The sequence below is a fragment of the Thermobia domestica genome, chromosome 4 (genome assembly GCF_964235325.1).
Source record: "Thermobia domestica chromosome 4, izTheDome1.hap1.1, whole genome shotgun sequence".
In the NCBI taxonomy this organism is placed as follows: domain Eukaryota; kingdom Metazoa; phylum Arthropoda; class Insecta; order Zygentoma; family Lepismatidae; genus Thermobia; species Thermobia domestica.
In genome coordinates, this window is record NC_137457.1 from 208,503,063 (window position 1) to 208,522,589 (window position 19,527).

The following is a 19,527-nucleotide window of genomic DNA, read 5'->3' on the forward strand; positions in this document are numbered from 1 at the left end:
CTACCCTCGCTTACACATATACCCGCCGTCGCTGACGCACTGCTCCCTTCGGACGAGTACCTGCCAGAGTTGGCGTGAGTCAATGAAAACTTGACCCACGACCCACTGACCCACCACCCACCGTGACCCACGACCCACTGACCCACCACCCACCGTGACCCACTCTGACCCACGACCCACTATGACCCACCACCCACGGTGAGCCACTCTGACCCACCACCCACCGTGACCCACCACCCACCATGAACCACTCTCATCCACTGTGACCTATTCTGACTCAACAAAATCCATCGTCATCAACTCTGAACACGAGTCACGGCATCTTCTGTACTGACTAAAGAGTTTACACTTGTAATAAAACATGACTGTGAAATTGTTACTAATCGGAGTTTGAATTTCTAGTCAATCGCTCAAGCACCGCTCTGTCAGAATAACGGTGGATCTGATCTTTATGATATAAAATGTTAAAGTATTTGTCAGTGAAGAAATTGAAACAGTTCGAAGTGGGGGGAAATTAGTGTGTGAGTAAAATATACTTGCACTAAGAGAGTATTCTTGCAAGTGTTAATTTCTCAACGCATTCCAAAAGAAACTTCTATTCGCAGGAAAATACCCCTGTACAACATGGAAAAGGTTATGGTTTCTCAGTTCACAGTATTTTTCTCAAAAAAGACTTGAAAAATCAGTTTTTCATAGTGTATACAAGTGCTCGGGTACCCTATATGAGAACATCTCCATAAAGTATGCTCATAATTGTAATTTGTGTAATCACTAAACACCACGTTAAATTTAAGTTACAAATATGCATAATTGCAATTATTATGAATATTTATTCAAAGTAGTTTACCTAAAGCAAAGAAGAGGCTTACTAAAAAATAGGTACAAAGTTGAATAGCACAAATAAGCCATTAGTAATACAAGTAGGCCTATACATTTTGTATAGCTCGTAATTTTCCACTTTAAAACAAACCTGAAATGGGGTTTGTTTCCTGTTGGTAACTTTTTCGTGGTAAATCATCCGCAGCGGAATGATGTCCATCCTTCAGCCAAGAAATAAATAGCTCGTGTACTTTGAGCTTGTCTAGCGGTGGGCCATTAACATTGATGAACAACAAGTTAGACAATGTTTGAGCACTTAGTCTATTTCTAATACCAATCATCTGTAAATTCATAAGGGGAAATCCCCGTTCGCACTCTGTCGTGGAAATTGATAGTACTTCTACCCGATTTCTGCAACTCCTCATCGACAATCTGCTTGTTAGACAAGTCTGATAACGATTTTTCTTGGTCAGTTTTGAAATACTCAGCAAGAAGTATAATCTCTCTATCACCATACAACATCTTTTCCATATCGACCATGTCAGTTGGCAATGTCGACTCATGGAGAACAGAAACTTCATCTACCACGCCTTCGATAGGGAATATTGTGAATAAATTATCAATTAAAGCCTGATAAACTGAAGATTTATTTGTTTATAAATTTAATTTTTGTAATTACACATGAAGGTTTGATGCCTAGGGATGGCCACATTTTTTCGAAAAATACTTTCTCGGAAAATGGATTTTTCGAAAACGAAAAACGAAAAACGAAATTTTTTCGAAAAACGAAAAACGAAAACTTTTTCGATAAACGAAAAGCGAAAAATTTTTCGATAAACGAAAAACGAAAAATTTTTCGAAAAACGAAAAACGAAAAATTTTTCGGAAAACGAAAAACGAAAATTTTTTCGAGAAACGAAAAACGAAAAATGTTTCGGAAAACGAAAAATTTTTCGAGAAACGAAAAAAATCGAAGCAGAAGGAGATGGAACACGAGGGGACGAAACGAAACTGAAGAGAAATTTGAAGTTGCGAAAGAGCAACATTTCCTTCCCTGCCTGGTTTGATTGAAGTTATAAACAAAAGAAAAGAAAAGCATCATTACATACAGATAAGCTTTACTCCCTGACTGAAATTGAATAGTGTCTTATTTCGCTGATGCGGCGTGTTCTAATCGTAATAGCTATTTGAGACTGCTTTTAGCTAGCTATCTCGTACTCGCCTTCGCTGATACGGTACGTGGTTTCGTATTCGATGTGACTGAATATTTTGGTAACAATAAAAGATTGTTGTTTAGAGAAAGGACACGTGTCCTACGATATCAGCACTTCTGATATGTTTATTGGCCTAGTGGAAGAAGTATTAGTTCGTTATGAGGAATACCCAACCGAGTTCATTATATCAGTTACCAACGCAGAGCTTGTTTCGAACTATATAAGAGAACTGCAAGAAGAGATATTTTCGGGAAGTATTTACAATGGGAAAGTCGAATATATGGGAACATTTCACTCGTGAAAATGATGGTGTTTCTTCAAAATGCAATTACTGTCGAAGTATTATCCCCAATCGAAATTCAACGACTGGCTTGTGGTACCATTTAAGATCACGACACGTTGGTGTTATACAGGAAACATCAAGATAGCAGTCACTGGAAGAGATTATTGAGGCCAGGGGTGATTCAGAGATGGAGCCACAAAAGAAACAGAGGTAAGTGATTGTACATTGGTGTCATTTGAATCTTCTAGCCCCCTCCCCGAGTGGGGTAGATAAGATTTATTTAGAGGACACTTGTGTTTGACACTCTTAGAGTAAAAATAAAAAAATAACGTGACACGAACACACTTATTTTTTATTGTGACACGAACAGCACTATTTATCTTTACACTCTTGTAACTTTTAGAATAATATATTATAAAAAAGGCTGAAATTTTGTTACAAACTAAGGATGCTACAGTATCACAAACATCCACAAAGATCCAGGCCCGTGCTGGCTTACTAATGAGGGCGGTGGACAAGTCTACCAAGAGGGCGCTCATACAAACGTGATTACGTTATATATATATATATATATATATATATATATATATATATATATATATATATATATATATATGTGTGTGTGTGTGTGTGTCTGTCTGTCTGTCTTTTGGAAGATTTAATTCCTGTCTCCAAGATAAAAAGAGAAGTATAGACCAACCTGGGTGTAGAAATGCCTCGGAGCGATGACCACCCGAAAATTTTCGAAAAAATGCAAAAACAGCCATACTCCAGAACAAAATGTCGGGTTGAAATTGGGCAAAAGTGAATGTCCATTATTTTTAGTCATAGATTCCATTAGTGTACAATCGGATAAAGTGCAGTGGCGGTGCAAGGGTGGCTCCCAAAGAAACTGGGGGAGCACAGTTGTCTTCAATATTGGGAGACGGGCAGATTTGTTTTTTTTTTTTTTTTTTTTTTTTTTTTGTGGCGAACGGGCAGATGAGACTCAGATGAATCTGCTTTCTGAGGTGAACATTTTGTATATTATATATCAGGCGATGTAGATGAAATAGTGGTACATATCAGTATTACAAATCACTGAAATCTGAATACATGCATATTTGTAATTGGTATGCTTCTACTTAGACCGCATTAAATTTTAGAACACTTATTTTATAATAACTTAAATAATGACTTTCCCAAAACTATGAAGAAAGAAAATCAATTATGTATGACGCAAGAATACTATTATTTGAGAAAAATGATGATGATCTCAATAGCATTATAGGAATCGTTACAGGAATTAAATAAATAGACTAACAATAATTAAAGACGAATTTAATGTATTGAAATTGGGGGGGCAGGCCCCCCATTTCCTCGGGATTTGTGCCCTATCTACAACTGAGACGATTTTCCAGCATAAGGAGAGGCACATATCCTTTTCTGACACTTATTGCAATTTGTGTCCAAGTAACGGGAGCTGAATTAATACAGATTGATGTTACGTAAAATCGCCAGGATACGAAGTTCAGTTTGAAATATGAAAGAATACGATTCTTTTTTTAAAATGAAACAAGCCAAGAGACATCAATTTCATCTCACTTTCCTTTGTGGTAGTCGGACACAAATCATCACATTTCTCCCCCAAAAACACATTTCAAATCGAATTATTGATTGGACAGTCCCCCGTAGTTCCAAGGTTGGGGACATGTCCCCCTCATCCTCTCGGAATTTACGCCAATGACTATATGAATTTACTATATAGAACTGATATGCAGAAGGACAATTAAAACCACTTCCCTCTAACGTGGTGTTTCGCAGGGTGCTCTATGCGCGGGACGCACTGCACCCTTCACGGTTCTTCACCCACAGTAACACCATGTGTTCATTTTATAGAACTAAGCCATACAGAAAAATAAATAAAACCGTTTATCTTTGATGTTGTTTTGCAAGGGTGTCTTGACGGGTTCTTTTCCAACGATAACAGTATGTATATTGTATAGAACTGTGCCATACAGAAGCACTAGCGGATCCAGAGGTATCGTTTGGAAGTGCGGTTCGCTTTCTGGAAGATGAGGTAGCCTAAAAGTGACCAGAATTTTAATTTGCAAAACTGGGACACATATGAATCCGGGGCTGGAGAGGGGGGGGGGCGTAAACCGTATTCTCAGATTATATTTTGTGATCCGATTTTTTTTTTTTTTGGATGAAAGTCTATTCTTTCTCTACAGTTAAATTAAATACGAACTTCCGTTTCGGAGGCGTGGCGGTATCATAATTCACTTCACACTTAGTCACCACAATATATCAGATGCACTGTCTTGCACAGTACTTACACAAAGTACTATATTGACGATGGCATTTATATATCATCTGTTGTCTGCCACGAAGCCTCTCCCATATCTCCTCTGTGTATATAAATATAGCTTCCCTTTGTTTCACTAAAGTGATCGCAAGAAAACATGAAGTTTGACATAACTATCAATTTCATTATCCAATAGAATGCCTTGACGTTCGTCGACCCCTATCCATGACATTTTTTTTTTCACTGTCTCTGTGATCTGATCTTTGATCTATGGCGCTATGGAAAGAACATTTCCTGAGGGCAAGATGTTGGATATCCGTTACGTTTCGTTTTGCAAAACTCAATATTTCACCATGATTTCAGTTTATCAACATTATTAACATTTTCTTAAGTGCGCGTTAAGATTGCGGCTACATAAGTCGTACCAAAATCTTCAGATGTATCAAAGGTGAAGAAAACATTTCTATGATTGGTATAGAACCCAGGATTCACGAAGAGTTGGGGAGTCATTGATAAGCCTTGACGTTATGTGTGCATGGAATAGTTCATTTCTCAAGAAAAGCTCCCAACTGTACTCAATTGATGCATTTAAAGATGAATGTGTAAGGAATTCAATTTCTGGTACATTCAGGAATTTTTAACTTAAGCAGGAGAGAGCAAGAAGACAAATATCCTTTTCTGACACTTATTGCAATTTGTGTCCAAGTAACGGGAGCTGAATTAATACAGATTGATGTTACGTAAAATCGCCAGGATACGAAGTTCAGTTTGAAATATGAAAGAATACGATTCTTTTTTTAAAATGAAATAAGCCAAGAGACATCAATTTCATCTCACTTTCCTTTGTGGTAGTCGGACACAAATCATCACATTTCTCCCCCAAAAACTCATTTCAAATCGAATTATTGATTGGACAGTCCCCCGTAGTTCCAAGGTTGGGGACATGTCCCCCTCATCCTCTCGGAATTTACGCCAATGACTATATGAATTTACTATATAGAACTGATATGCAGAAGGACAATTAAAACCACTTCCCTCTAACGTGGTGTTTCGCAGGGTGCTCTATGCGCGGGACGCACTGCACCCTTCACGGTTCTTCACCCACAGTAACACCATGTATTCATTTTATAGAACTAAGCCATACAGAAAAATAAATAAAACCGTTTATCTTTGATGTTGTTTTGCAAGGGTGCCTTGACGGGTTCTTTTCCAACGATAACAGTATGTATATTGTATAGAACTGTGCCATACAGAAGCACTAGCGGATCCAGAGGTATCGTTTGGAAGTGCGGTTCGCTTTCTGAAAGATGAGGTAGCCTAAAAGTGACCAGAATTTTAATTTGCAAAACTGGGACACATATGAATCCGGGGCTGGAGAGGGGGGGGGCGTAAACCGTATTCTCAGATTATATTTTGTGACCCGATTTTTTTTTTTTTTTTTTTTTTTGGATGAAAGTCTATTCTTTCTCTACAGTTAAATTAAATACGAACTTCCGTTTCGGAGGCGTGGCGGTATCATAATTCACTTCACACTTAGTCACCACAATATATCAGATGCACTGTCTTGCACAGTACTTACACAAAGTACTATATTGACGATGGCATTTATATATCATCTGTTGTCTGCCACGAAGCCTCTCCCATATCTCCTCTGTGTATATAAATATAGCTTCCCTTTGTTTCACTAAAGTGATCGCAAGAAAACATGAAGTTTGACATAACTACCAATTTCATTATCCAATAGAATGCCTTGACGTTCGTCGACCCCTATCCATGACATTTTTTTTTTCACTGTCTCTGTGATCTGATCTTTGATCTATGGCGCTATGGAAAGAACATTTCCTGAGGGCAAGATGTTGGATATCCGTTACGTTTCGTTTTGCAAAACTCAATATTTCACCATGATTTCAGTTTATCAACATTATTAACATTTTCTTAAGTGCGCGTTAAGATTGCGGCTACATAAGTCGTACCAAAATCTTCAGATGTATCAAAGGTGAAGAAGACATTTCTATGATTGGTATAGAACCCAGGATTCACGAAGAGTTGGGGAGTCATTGATAAGCCTTGACGTTATGTGTGCATGGAATAGTTCATTTCTCAAGAAAAGCTCCCAACTGTACTCAATTGATGCATTTAAAGATGAATGTGTAAGGAATTCAATTTCTGGTACATTCAGGAATTTTTAACTTAAGCAGGAGAGAGCAAGAAGACAAATATAGGACACTATTACAAAAGTGTAGACCTCTATACATAGGGTATTTTGATTTGTTGCTTGAGCTTAACGTTCCATGGTAGTGACATGACGGCTAAAGGAGACGTGCACTTATTGATTGTAATGGAATCCGAACCACATTTTTCGTTGAAATGTACCCTCACCGGGAATCAAACTGGGGACTATAAACACCGTATAGGGTATTTTGTCGGAATACTCTGCTTTTGCAGTGGTATAATTGAGTATGTAAAAAAAAAAAAAAAAAAAAAAAAAAGCATTAGACCAGACGAGGAAGAGGGTGTTGGAAATTGGCTCTATTAATTAATTTCTTAAAAGCAGCATTTAGAAACATGTATGCCTACAACAACAAAATTATATTATAGTAGCCTTTACCTAGGTGGGATTTCGCTCCCAGACCCCCAATTTGTTCGGAATACGGCCCTGTACAATGTAGAAAATGCTTCTACGTGTACTGTGGCACAATATTTCGCGTTCTCCCTTCTGTGTCTTTCATATACATATAATTGAATCGAGCTAAAACGCTGTCACGAAATTCAAACACCTCGCAAGGCATTTTAGTCAACCCTCACCTATTTTTTTGCCTTTTTACTGTACGTTAAGTGGCAAAAAATGCTCAAATACATGTTTCATTATTTTAAATGAATAATCAAATTAGCAACTTTCATGTCTCTAGCCGTAAGGAATCCCGAAATATAGGCATCTTATAATAATAATAATAATAATAATAATAATAATAATAATAATAATAATAATAATAATAATAATAATAATAATAATAATAATAATAATAATATAAAACGCTGCAATATATATTGAATTGTTTTAAGTGAGAAGTCCATATACCTAATTCCATGTTTCTAACCTTCAAAGATTCTTAGATATTGATATCTTATTATGATAATTGCAATCCCCGCTCCCTTTTCTTTACACCTCTTTTCCCCATTTTACTGAAGTATCAAAAAATGTTGAAACGCATTATTTTAAATGAGAAATCAAAATCCAAATTTCAGTTTTCTAACCTTAAGGGATTCGGAGAGATGATCATCTTATTAAAATAATTCCCACCCCATTCCCCCTTCCTTTCTTTGAATTTCCCAAAAATCCTTCCTTAGATCGAAAATCTTATCTACTGTCCGATTTTCAAGTTTCTAGCTTAAGCGGTTTGGCCTGTGCGAAGATCAGGACGACTTCTTTATATATGATTACAATAACAGCTTGTATTATTTCCTAAGAAAAGATGAAATGCCATTAAAAGTCACAATGAATGTTTCCGTGTTGAACCCCAAAACTCACAGTTCTTTGTTGATGTAGTAGCTAGCGGACGTACCTTTGATAACACTAGTTAACAAAGGTTTTGTTACATAAAAGGAAATACCTGTTCTCATAGGAACTTTTTGCGCTGAATTCGAATATGCACTCGGTTTTTCTTCATCACGTACGATTTTCCCGTAACAGAGGGATTTTCGGGAAATTCCCTCAAAAATTTCCCTTTTCGTTTATTTTACACCCCAAGATCTTGTCCCCTTGCATATACTAACATAGAAATTATACCTAAGTATACTTTGATTCATATTTAACAAACCCTCCAAGTTTCGTAATAATCGCTTTATTCTTTCTAGAGAAATAAATATGTTTGTATGTATACTGTGTGTACTGTTTATTGCACCTTATAGTAATGCTTTCAGATCTCTTAAGTTGAGGTAAAACGTTTTGCTTTATTACCACAAACACATATATAAAATATAATACAATATAATTTACAAGTGTGACAATTTACAATAAACAATAATACAAATGTACCAAAAGGTCATGAAAAGACAATCAAAACTATCACAATATATGAAACTTCCATTGGGTTACAAAAACGTACACTACTTCCTTCTTTTGTAAGAAATGTTGCATTCTCTAACAAGACCCCAACAATAGTGCCCCATCATTGAAGGATCCCATCGTCCCTGGTACCTTTTCTCCATTGCCATTATATCTTGATGGAATCTTTCCCCCTGTTCGTCGCTGAGAGCACCTAGGTTAGCAGGAAAGAAGCTGAGGTGGGAGTGCAAAAAGTGGATTTTTAAAGACATCCTACAACCCAACTCTTTGTATTTCTGTATCATGTCCTGTACGATTTCTGTGTAACTCTCAGCTTTGTTGTTGCCCAGAAAGTTGCGCACAACACACTTAAATGCTGTCCAGGCAGCTAGCTCAGCACTGTTTAACTTGCTGTCAAAGCTATCATCAAGCATTAATTTCCTAATTTGGGGACCAATAAACACTCCCGCTGAAATCTTAGCATCACTCAGGTTAGGGAACTTATGTCGCAAATACTTGAAACCTTCACCAGATGTGTCCATGGCTTTGACAAAGTTTTTCATAAGTCCTAACTTGATATGAAGTGGCGGTAGTAATATCTTATTAGGATCTACCAAAGGAGCGTATTTGACGTAGCATTCTCCAGGTACGTAATTCACTCTAGGTTCCCATTCCTTCACTTCATAATGTTTGTCATCAGCTCGGCTATCCCATAAACATAAAAAACATTGGTACTTCGTGTAACCGCACTGCAGTCCTAATAAAATACCAACTACCTTGAGATCACAACATATTTGCCAACAATGGTCCTTGTAATTTATAAGATTTAGCAAAGTTGACATGGTGTCATAGGATTCCTTAATCTTCACTGAGTGCGCAAGTGGTATAGAAGGTTTTTTTATTTCCATTATGTAAAAGGACAGCTTTAAGGCTGACCTTTGACGCGTCGATAAATAACCTCCATTCTTCTGGAACGTAAGGAATCCCTAGCTCCGCCATCAACCCATTTATATCCGTACATACGCACACATTATCTTGCATTGAGAAATAGCTTGAAAATTGAACATGCCTTTTCCTGTACACTGACATGTTCGTTTCGGCATCCAATAAGTTCCACTGCTGGAGCCTTGATCCCAGAAGTTCCGCCTCTTGTTTTGTCAGGTGCAAATCACGGACTAGGTCATTAAGTTCACATTGCCGGATGAAATGTGGCTCGCGAACACAGTCAGGGATGAACGTTGGATCCTTGGATGTACATGTTGATGTCTTTCTTTTGCATTCTGTTACATTTGATAACAAATATTGATAACCATTTCATGAACAAAACAAAAAAACTTGGAGAATTCTATATATATGTATTAAGATATACATATACTGTACGTTTAAAAAAAAATATACGTTGGAAGTACATTCTATTTTTATACACGTTTCTAATTTACAGAGAGCAATACAAGTGTGTTGTTGACTATTGTAAATATTCATTTTTATGTCTGTGTTTGTAGTAATAAAGCAAATCGTTTTTACCCCAACTCAGGAGAGCTGAAAGCATTACTATCAGGTGCAATAAACAGTGCAGACAGTATACATACAAATATATTTATTTCTCTAGAAAGAACAAAGCGATTTTTACGAAACTTTTAGGGTTTATTAAATATAAATCAAGGTATACTTAGGTATAATTTCTATGTTACTATATGTAAGGGGACAGGAGCTAGGGGAATAAAATATCTGAAAAAGGGAAATTTTTGAGGGAATTTCCCGAAAATCCCTCTGTTACGGGAAAACTGTACGTGATGGAGAGAAACCGAGTGCATATTCGAATTCAGCGCAAAAAGTTCCTTTCAGATCAGGTGATTTTTCTTATGTAACAAACAAAAAGTTTAAATTTGTTAACTAGTGTAATTGATGCATGAGGTTCTGTGGTTTCATACAAGGTAAGTGAACATAGAAAGCACTGCAGTGGTTCAGATCCAACTTTAAACTCTAGTTCTCGTTCTGTAAAGCATCGCTTTTGACAAACGACATAAATGCATATCAATCAATCAACCAACCGAACCTCTTAGATTCAGAGAGCTTTTCGGTAAGGAGCGCTGAATATTCTATACTTCTCTTTATTCAAGGTAAACGTAATTGAAGATTCGGGTTTTGAATCACACATCATTTTTTTTTCTAGGATATAGTTTTAAAATATACATTTTTAGTTCAAAGAGTGATCCATCTTTCCTTCTTCCTACAGCTGTTCGTTCAACGAATAAATCATTCTCGCTCGTTTGCGGCTTATGGTGACAGTCTCAAGGAACTAGGGACAGAAGTATTCACAATTCAAATATGTCTGTATTAAGTACCATACATTTTGATTAGACTCTGCTAGGCTTGTCACACAGATTGGATCGGCCAGATTGAAAAGACAATATTTTTATTTCCGAAAGTAAACTGGAAGTAAAAGACCTTTGGGGGAGCGGTCGCCCCCTCGCCCCCACGTGGTCGTGGATCCACCAATATACAGAAGAATAAATTAAACTTTTATCTTTGATGTTTTGCAAGGGTGCCTTACGTAAAAGGCGCACTGTACTCTTCACGGTTTCTTTACCCACAGTAACAGTAAGTATTTATTGTATAGAACTGTGTCATACCGAAGAATAAATTAAACCGTTTATCTTTGATTTGGTTTCACAAGGGCGCCTTACATAAAGGGCGCACTGTACTCTTCATGGTTTCTTTACCCACAGTAACAGTAAGTATTTATTGTATAGAACTGTGTCATACCGAAGAATAAATTAAGCCGTTTATCTTTGGTGAGGTTCCGCAAGGGCGCCTTATATAGAGGGCGCACTGTAACCTTCATGGGTTTTTTACCAACAGTAACAGTATGTATTCATTGTACAGTACAAAATTGTGCCATGCAGAAGAATAAATAAAACTGTTTATTTTTTTATGTAGTTCGCGAGGGCGCCTTATGTAAAGAACGCGCTATATTCACCACCAGTTCTTTAGCAATAATAATTGTAAGAATTTATTAGATCTATATATATAAAAAAGTTGTACCTTTATTTATAATGAGATGTTTCGGAGGGCGCACCGGGACATGTCCCGGTGTCCCGGTAGGCCAGAACGGGCCTTTAAAGATCCAAATGTTTTAGGCTTCTATAATGGTAATAAATAATAACTTGGACGGGGCATGCACATCCACAACACATTAGTGTTACATACTATGATCATGATATGATTTATTTCAAATAAATAGGTACAAAGTTGTCATCATAGGTATTCTGCCATTATTGGCAAGTCACTTGCCGCAACTGAGAAGCTTCCATGCTCCTTAGTCTTCACGTAAGGGATTGAAAATTTGACTTTTTTTTCCAGAAAAATTTTATTTCGATAACTGCTTGGATGAGTATCATATCCAACAACATAGAAGGTTTTCAACGGACGTAAAGATCATAATGCAGTTTACAGCAATTTGATATCTCAAACTGATCTGGAGATGTGATACACATTGGTAAAGTTTGCAACACTGGTTAAAATTATGTAATTGCAAGAATTTACTGTAATTACAAGTACCAAAATCTGTTTCTGTAATGTTATAAAAGCAAAGAGAATCAAGATACATTACGAACAATCCCCAAATACGTCATTTTTAGGAGTACCACTATCAGTATTCACGTTTTTCATATCTCCTGAACGATTTGAGATATCAAATTGCTGTAACGGCTCCGAGAAGTTTACGTCTTTTGAGAATCACCTACGTGATTAGACGTTCTGTTTATGTAAGAAATTTTTCGAAAAAAGTCTAATTTTCAATTTCTTGTATTCATTCGAAATAAGCCATGGTCATAGTATTCGACACTAAGGTATTTCGGGTTTGTATTTCACTGTCCGTCTCACTTCTATTCATAGACAGATCCAGGGGGGGAAAGGTTATTCACCTCCCTGAGTTTCACAATCACCAGTGCTGCAAAAGTCGGTGAGAGAGAAAACATAATCTTTCACTACCTTCTTTCCTCACCGTTGAGTTTGTCCTGAATCCGCCTCTGCTTTTATTAATACTATTATCAGGTTTCTGAAGTTTAGATGCTTGTCATATTGCAGCGTCCTTAATTTGCAACACTGAATAACAAATTTGTGTTGTAAGGTTTCGTTTAGTATTTCGATTTGAGATATGTAATAACATGGCATAGTGGCGTTAAAAATATAACTTTATTTTATGTTGGCAACACTATTAATTTGTTGGTACTGCAGAGTTTATTAGACAGAGTTCCCTTGTCGTTATTTGCATCTTACAAAATTCCAGCCATTTTTATCAATTAGTTTCAAAATTACATGGGCGTATCAAGATAAATGGCCCATCTCAAATTTTTATACTATAAAGTGGAGAAGTTCCATATAATATAAGCCTAATTAATCATTTTTTCTTTCTTTAAATGTAAAATCTCAAATGATTGTTGTGTTTCCTTCTTTTAAAGAGACTCAAAATATTTTTCAAGTGAAAAGAAAACATATAAATAGAAGATTCGCAATCTAGTTTTTATTTTAAGCTTAACACCTTGCAAATGTGTTCCGATGGTGATGAGGATATTGGTTTTAGTTTAGCGTTCTACTCAGCTATAGAGACGTGAACTCAGCGTAACATGAGATACAAACCACTTAAGCTCCACGCTGGAATCGAACCCGGTCTCCCGAGCCGAAAACGCATACGCTAAACATATAGTCACGAGGGACCTTGAATGGGGCTGCGTAACTAAGGGAGATGCTAATGAGCAAAATAATGGATGAAATGGTGCAACGCTACGAAATGAGAACCCCGAGAAAACCCACGAGCACGGTGTTTGTCCACCACAAGGTCCACACGGTGCGAGCTGGGATCGAACCAGGGACCCCAAGCACCGGAGGTGAACGCTCTACCACTGAGCCACCGCGCCCCCATAGGAAATTGTTCAAGATTATATACATACAAAGCTCAAGCGACTGAGACATTTTCTCAGGTCAACATGTTCTCTCAAATTATGAAGTATTGACTGCATCCTATCGTCAACTTTCATATACATGGCTTTTCCGTTCTTTTGAGTAATGCTCAGCATTTCCATTCTTCTGAAAACATGATTACATATAGAATCTTCCCTCAATACTCTTCACAAGACTGGAAATGTGCAGGGGTTCTGGATAATATTTTGTTTAAGCATTTGTGTCAGTCTTCTACTGCTTTATTTGTTCGATTCCTGTGACTTCTACAATTCCAACTTTCCGGAGAAAAATTTGGATTTTCCAACCATTGCTCCTAATCATTGAAGACTTCGACTCTTCGTCTAATCGGACAGTCTCCATGTTGATCAACAAACCATCAGAAATATACTCTACGGGTACTAGTGCCAGTGTTGCAAACATCCGGACGTGACTGCGAATCTCTTTAATCTTGAGTTAGAGATGGCCACATTTTTTCGAAAAATACTTTTTCGAAAAATGGCTTTTTCGAAAACGAAAAACGAAATTTTATTCGAAAAACGAAAAACAAAAAATTTTTCGAAAAACGAAAAACGAACAATTTTCCGAAAAAACGAAAAACGAAAAAATTTTCGAAAAACGAAAAATGAAAAATTTTTCGAAAAAACGAAAAACAAAAATTTTTTCGAAAAAGCGAAAAACGAAAAAACGAAAAATGAAATTTCCGAAAATCGAAAAACAGATTTTTCGAAAAAGGCCATCCCTATTGATGCCATTACCAAGTTCCCTCCCCCGTCTATAGAAAGCGAAAGAGAACGTGGTTCATGGAAAGTGTTCAGAGGTGAATGGGAGTTTCTCTCCTTCTTCCTCTTCAATTACCACACTGCTGTTTGCCATGTGCCAAATTACGATGAATTTCAATTAAATTATCATAGTATAATTATTTCCTTGTTGAATTATCGATACTTTTCAGTGGAAAAAAGGATGAAATTTGAAAGTTCCAAATCAAGGTAAGTAGACCAACGTAAAGGGAAAAAAGTGTAAAAATTTCCATATAATTATGCGTACAATCCAAACTTAAAATTTCCGTGTAATTAAGCTTACAGTACAAATTTTATGCCTATTTTAGTCAAGTTTCGTGTTGATTGCCCTGTGCTGTAAGCGCTCCATATAATAAACATAAGCTTCAGTAATTATTATAGTAGAAAGCAATGGATATATGAAGCCAAGCACTGCAATTTTTTGTTTCTGATTTTTTTTCTTAAATAACATTGATCGTTTTCGATCATTTTTACAAACCAACTCACTACCAATTTTCCATATATAGAAAGTGCCCCCCTCCATAAAGGAGAATTTAAAAATATGCTAGGACACATTCTGTTTATTTTCAATAAAGAGTTAATACACTGAATTTCAGCTCCGTAAGTATAACGGCTTGCGAGATACTAATTTTTTTTTCGCAAAAATTCGGATCCTCACCCTCCTTAGGATATGTAGCTATTATAATGAAAGCAATACAACATCCCAATTTGGATTAAGTCCTAACTACATACCAAAAGTAATTTCATTTGACTTTGCAATTCGGCCGTGATGATCAGGCACACATAGTTACATTCAATTTGTATATAATAATTTATATATTACAGTAATTCAAAAATGTATTTTTTCCAGTAGTTAGCTCCTCTAAAAACTCACAGATCTCGAAAGCCAAGTAGTAGTATAAGTCTTATTGTTATTACGACAATTAAAAATATCAATATCCAAAAGCGCCTGAAGTTCTTTTTTCACTTGGTTAGATATACTCACCTCAGGTAAGTAGACAGAAACAAATGGAAAAGGAAGGGAAATGAAGGTCTTGGAAGTAAAACGAATACAAATTTACCAGTCTTCAGAAGATATTGTCTACAATGCAGTGAGCAGAGAGGGGCGGTAGATCATACTGAGTCGGTGGGTCGCAGTGGGTCATGATGGATGGTGGGTCGCAGTGGGTCACGGTGGGTGGTGGGTCACAGTGGGTCATGGTGGGTGGTGGGTCACAAAGGGTCACATGCCGTTGACCCACGACCCACTGACCCACTCAGAAAACTTGACCCATTTGACCCACCGACCCACTGACCCACTCCATCTCTGGTACCTGCAAGATCATTTACTTATTTCAACGTAACCTGAACACTTGAATTTGGAGGTAAAACAACAGAGCGAGCCACTAAAAATTGAGGTGTATTTAATTTCGCTATATGGTTAGAAATTTCATCAAAAGATAGTATGGCGGCAATTCAAGTCTTGGAGGAATACCAAATTTAACAAAACTAAAAGAATTCTTATTGTGATCAACCATCGCGAAATGATTTTTTTTTTTTAATCTTGGTCAATTATGTTATTATACGGAAAATCTTTATACACTCGAAAAGGATGCGTAAAATACTGTCCTCCTAATTTAAATTTTACTAAAGCGATTTGATCACTTTCTTGAGAATTTCCAGTGACGCTACGAATAAAAGTCGTTCCTTTGAGTATTTTATGCTTATTACTTAAACTATTACGAGAAATTATGCTAATAGTGCTGCCTGAATCCAATAGAAATAAATGCGGCTTATTATCAGTATACACTTTAACATGAGGCAAATTAGCTTCATATTGGATAGGAACATAATATCGCTTACTATTTCTAACATTATTACACAAATTACTGTCTGCTTTATTTCTATTATTCGACTTAACATTCTCATTTACATTGACTGCATTGACAGAAGCAAGAGACTGTATATGAGAGGAGGCGAAGAATGGAATGGATGTGTTTCTTCGCTCGATACGCGAACGCTCATAAGATTTTATACATACAGATTTTCCTTTGTGTGCGTGAGAAACTTTTGCGAGCGCAGTTCGTTGCACGAGATCTTGAAGTTGAACTTTGATGTCGTCTAACTGAGCTATCAAGTTATTTTTTTCTTCAGGCTGACTTATAGTTTCATTTACATTCTAAATATTAACACCTAAAGTATTTTCTTTTTGCTGTATAGCATTATTACCAACAGGATGTACATTGTATTCGTCTGTTACTGCCAAGGACTTCGATCGCTGACTACGCATGCTGACAAGAAAATTAACTCTTTTCTCTAAACCTAAGGACTTTGCTAACTCAATAACAGTCTTATATGATTTTCTTACGACTACACAATAGAACGAAGGCAGTAACCCATTGATTATCAAGTTAATTTGTTCGGTCAACAACATCTTCGGATCGTAATCGAGTATTAATTTCCATTTATAGTCTGGTGGCAGAGCAAGAGAACCTTGCATTTTGGGGTGACCAAGGTTTTTTGATGTTTTCTTATAGATTTTGATGTGCTGAATCCAAAACTGCCGGGTGCAATGCTGGCACCCTTGAGCATTTCCCACAAAACTCACTAATGAATTCCCCTGCCCCATTTTTATTAAAAAATTGTTGACTTCGGGGAAATTATCTGTAACTTCTACAGTAATTAACGTAGAATAAAAATTCAAACCTTGTTCTGCTTCTAATGAAACAGTCTTTCTAACTATGTTAATCACTTGGGGCTGCGACGAACAGGAAAGGGAAATAAAATGGGAAATTCTGGAAAATTCCCTCCCAAAGCATCTTTCAGCTCTCAATACTCAAGAGCCGTACCTCGAATCTCCATCCGGAAAGAAAATATATTTATATTTTAATGAACTTTCGACACTACGAAACAATATTAGGAAGGGTACCGCTCTGGCACCCTTGAACATTTCTCACAAAACTCACAATTTCCCACCATTTGTATTATACCAATTATTAACTTCTGTGAAATTATCTGTAACTTCTACAGTAATTAACATAGAATAACGGTTCAGACCTTGTTATGCTTCTATTGGAACTGTCTTTCCAACTATGCTAATCATTTGGGGTTGCAATGAACAGGAAACTAAAATAAAATGGGAAATTTCTTCTTTTTTTCTTTCTTTCTTCTCTTTCAGCTCTTAAAATACAAAAGGGATGGGGTGTATCTCCTTCCGAAAGAAATATTTTTATATTTTCATGAACTTTCTACACTAGTAAACAATATTAGAAAGGTTGCCATCTTGACCATTTCCCATTAAACTCATGATTTCCCATAATCTATATTAAAAATAGTTAATTGCGGGAAATGAACCTTGAACTTCTATACAAATTAACGAAGAATAATAATAATGTTTCATCCCTTTCTGCTTCTGTTTGAACAATCTTTTCAACGATATCAGCCCTTAGGGCAACATTTGCAATTTCGAGAATTTTTATTAAGCATGAATGTAATGTATTTAGACTGTTCAAAAATTTTCTATTATCAGTAAAATGTATTAATAAATCGTATAGCTAAAAAATAATAATATTCTTATAACTATTTTCAATTTTTATGATTTTGATTAATTCGTGTAATTCGAGAGGTTTCGCACACTTAGAAAATGAATGTTCTAGTGGTATTATAAAAGCCACACTTATCTGTAAAAAATAGTTATTCAAGATAAACTTACATAATGACTTAAGTATGTCATGTTTATTTGTAATATTATTCTTCACCACTTTCTTCACTCTCGTCAGCGTCATTATGTGAGTACGTGTTTAGTTTGTTGTAGCATCTACTATCAAAGCATTTACAGAACATTGTACAAGATAGTTTACCTACACAACTACATCTTCTTGTTGAACAAGGTTTTTCTGACGAGCAGGAACATTTGATAAGGTGAAGTACATCGGCAGGAGCTGGCTCAACATTTGGAGGAAGCATAACTGGCCTTAACGATTTGGTCGTTTCATCACGTGTCCATCCATAACAAGTTGGATCAACATTTGGTGGCTCTGCCCTGTCTGCACTCAGCCAAATTAGCATTTGTAGATGTGCGCGTTTTACATTTAGTTTAAAAGCTTCCGATGTGGGTGGAAGAGAGCAAAGTAGTGGGGCTCTTGTGTGAGCAGATGCAGTTTTATTTCTTCCAAACGTTAATACGAACTTCTGTCATAGACTTCACACTTGCTACACCATAGCACGCGGCTACAAAGTCAGTTGCTTCTTGTTCTATATCACTGGTTATCTCTTCCTGAGACCCCAATTTTTTAAAGCTAACTCCTTTTAACACTTGTTTAATGGCTGTTGATTTTCCAATACCATATATGTAGGGCACTGTATCGCAACCAGTGAGAGCATGTGCACGAATCATTTGAGGCATTACATGTCCATGTTTTTCAACCGTGGCGCCGATATCTATTACTGTTCTCTCTCGTCTTGTTGAGATCTGAAATAATCTGCAAGTAATGTTGAAATGATGATAATAGTAACAAAGGAGAAGGAATACATCAGTGTCATCTGATATCACATTAACATGCTTGCAAAAATTTTGTGTTATAAGGTGAATGACTTGCTGGGTGATTATAACATCGGCCTCCTCGTGTGCTGTCGCTAAATCGATCCTACTTGAAATGCGTCCATTTTGCACTTGTTGAGGCACAGAGTCGCCAGAGGTTATTACCAATTTGTGTTCAACACAATTTTCTTGGGTAAGATGAAGAAGTTCGGCGCACACCAGCTTAATCAGCTGTTGCTTATTGTGTGTGTTCTGTAATATAACATTAACAGAAGGCAATGGTGTGGACAGCTGCAATACATACTTTCTGCTGACACCTTTACAACGTAATCTCCTGGTGGATGACTTAATGCTGTAGTCGAAGTAACGATCAAAAATAATGTACACATCACTTTCTGTTAAGAACTTTGAAACAAAATTGTAAACATTCTTTGCATAATCAGAGACTGTTCCACTTACTGGCCACTGAACAATCCAAAGAATAGCACATCCATCTATAACCACAGCATCGGGAGTCCCAACATTTGGGGTAGATATGGTACATGCCAGTTTCTCCTTCATAACGTACTTCGTGTTGGTAATCCTCATTTCCCCAGAGTTT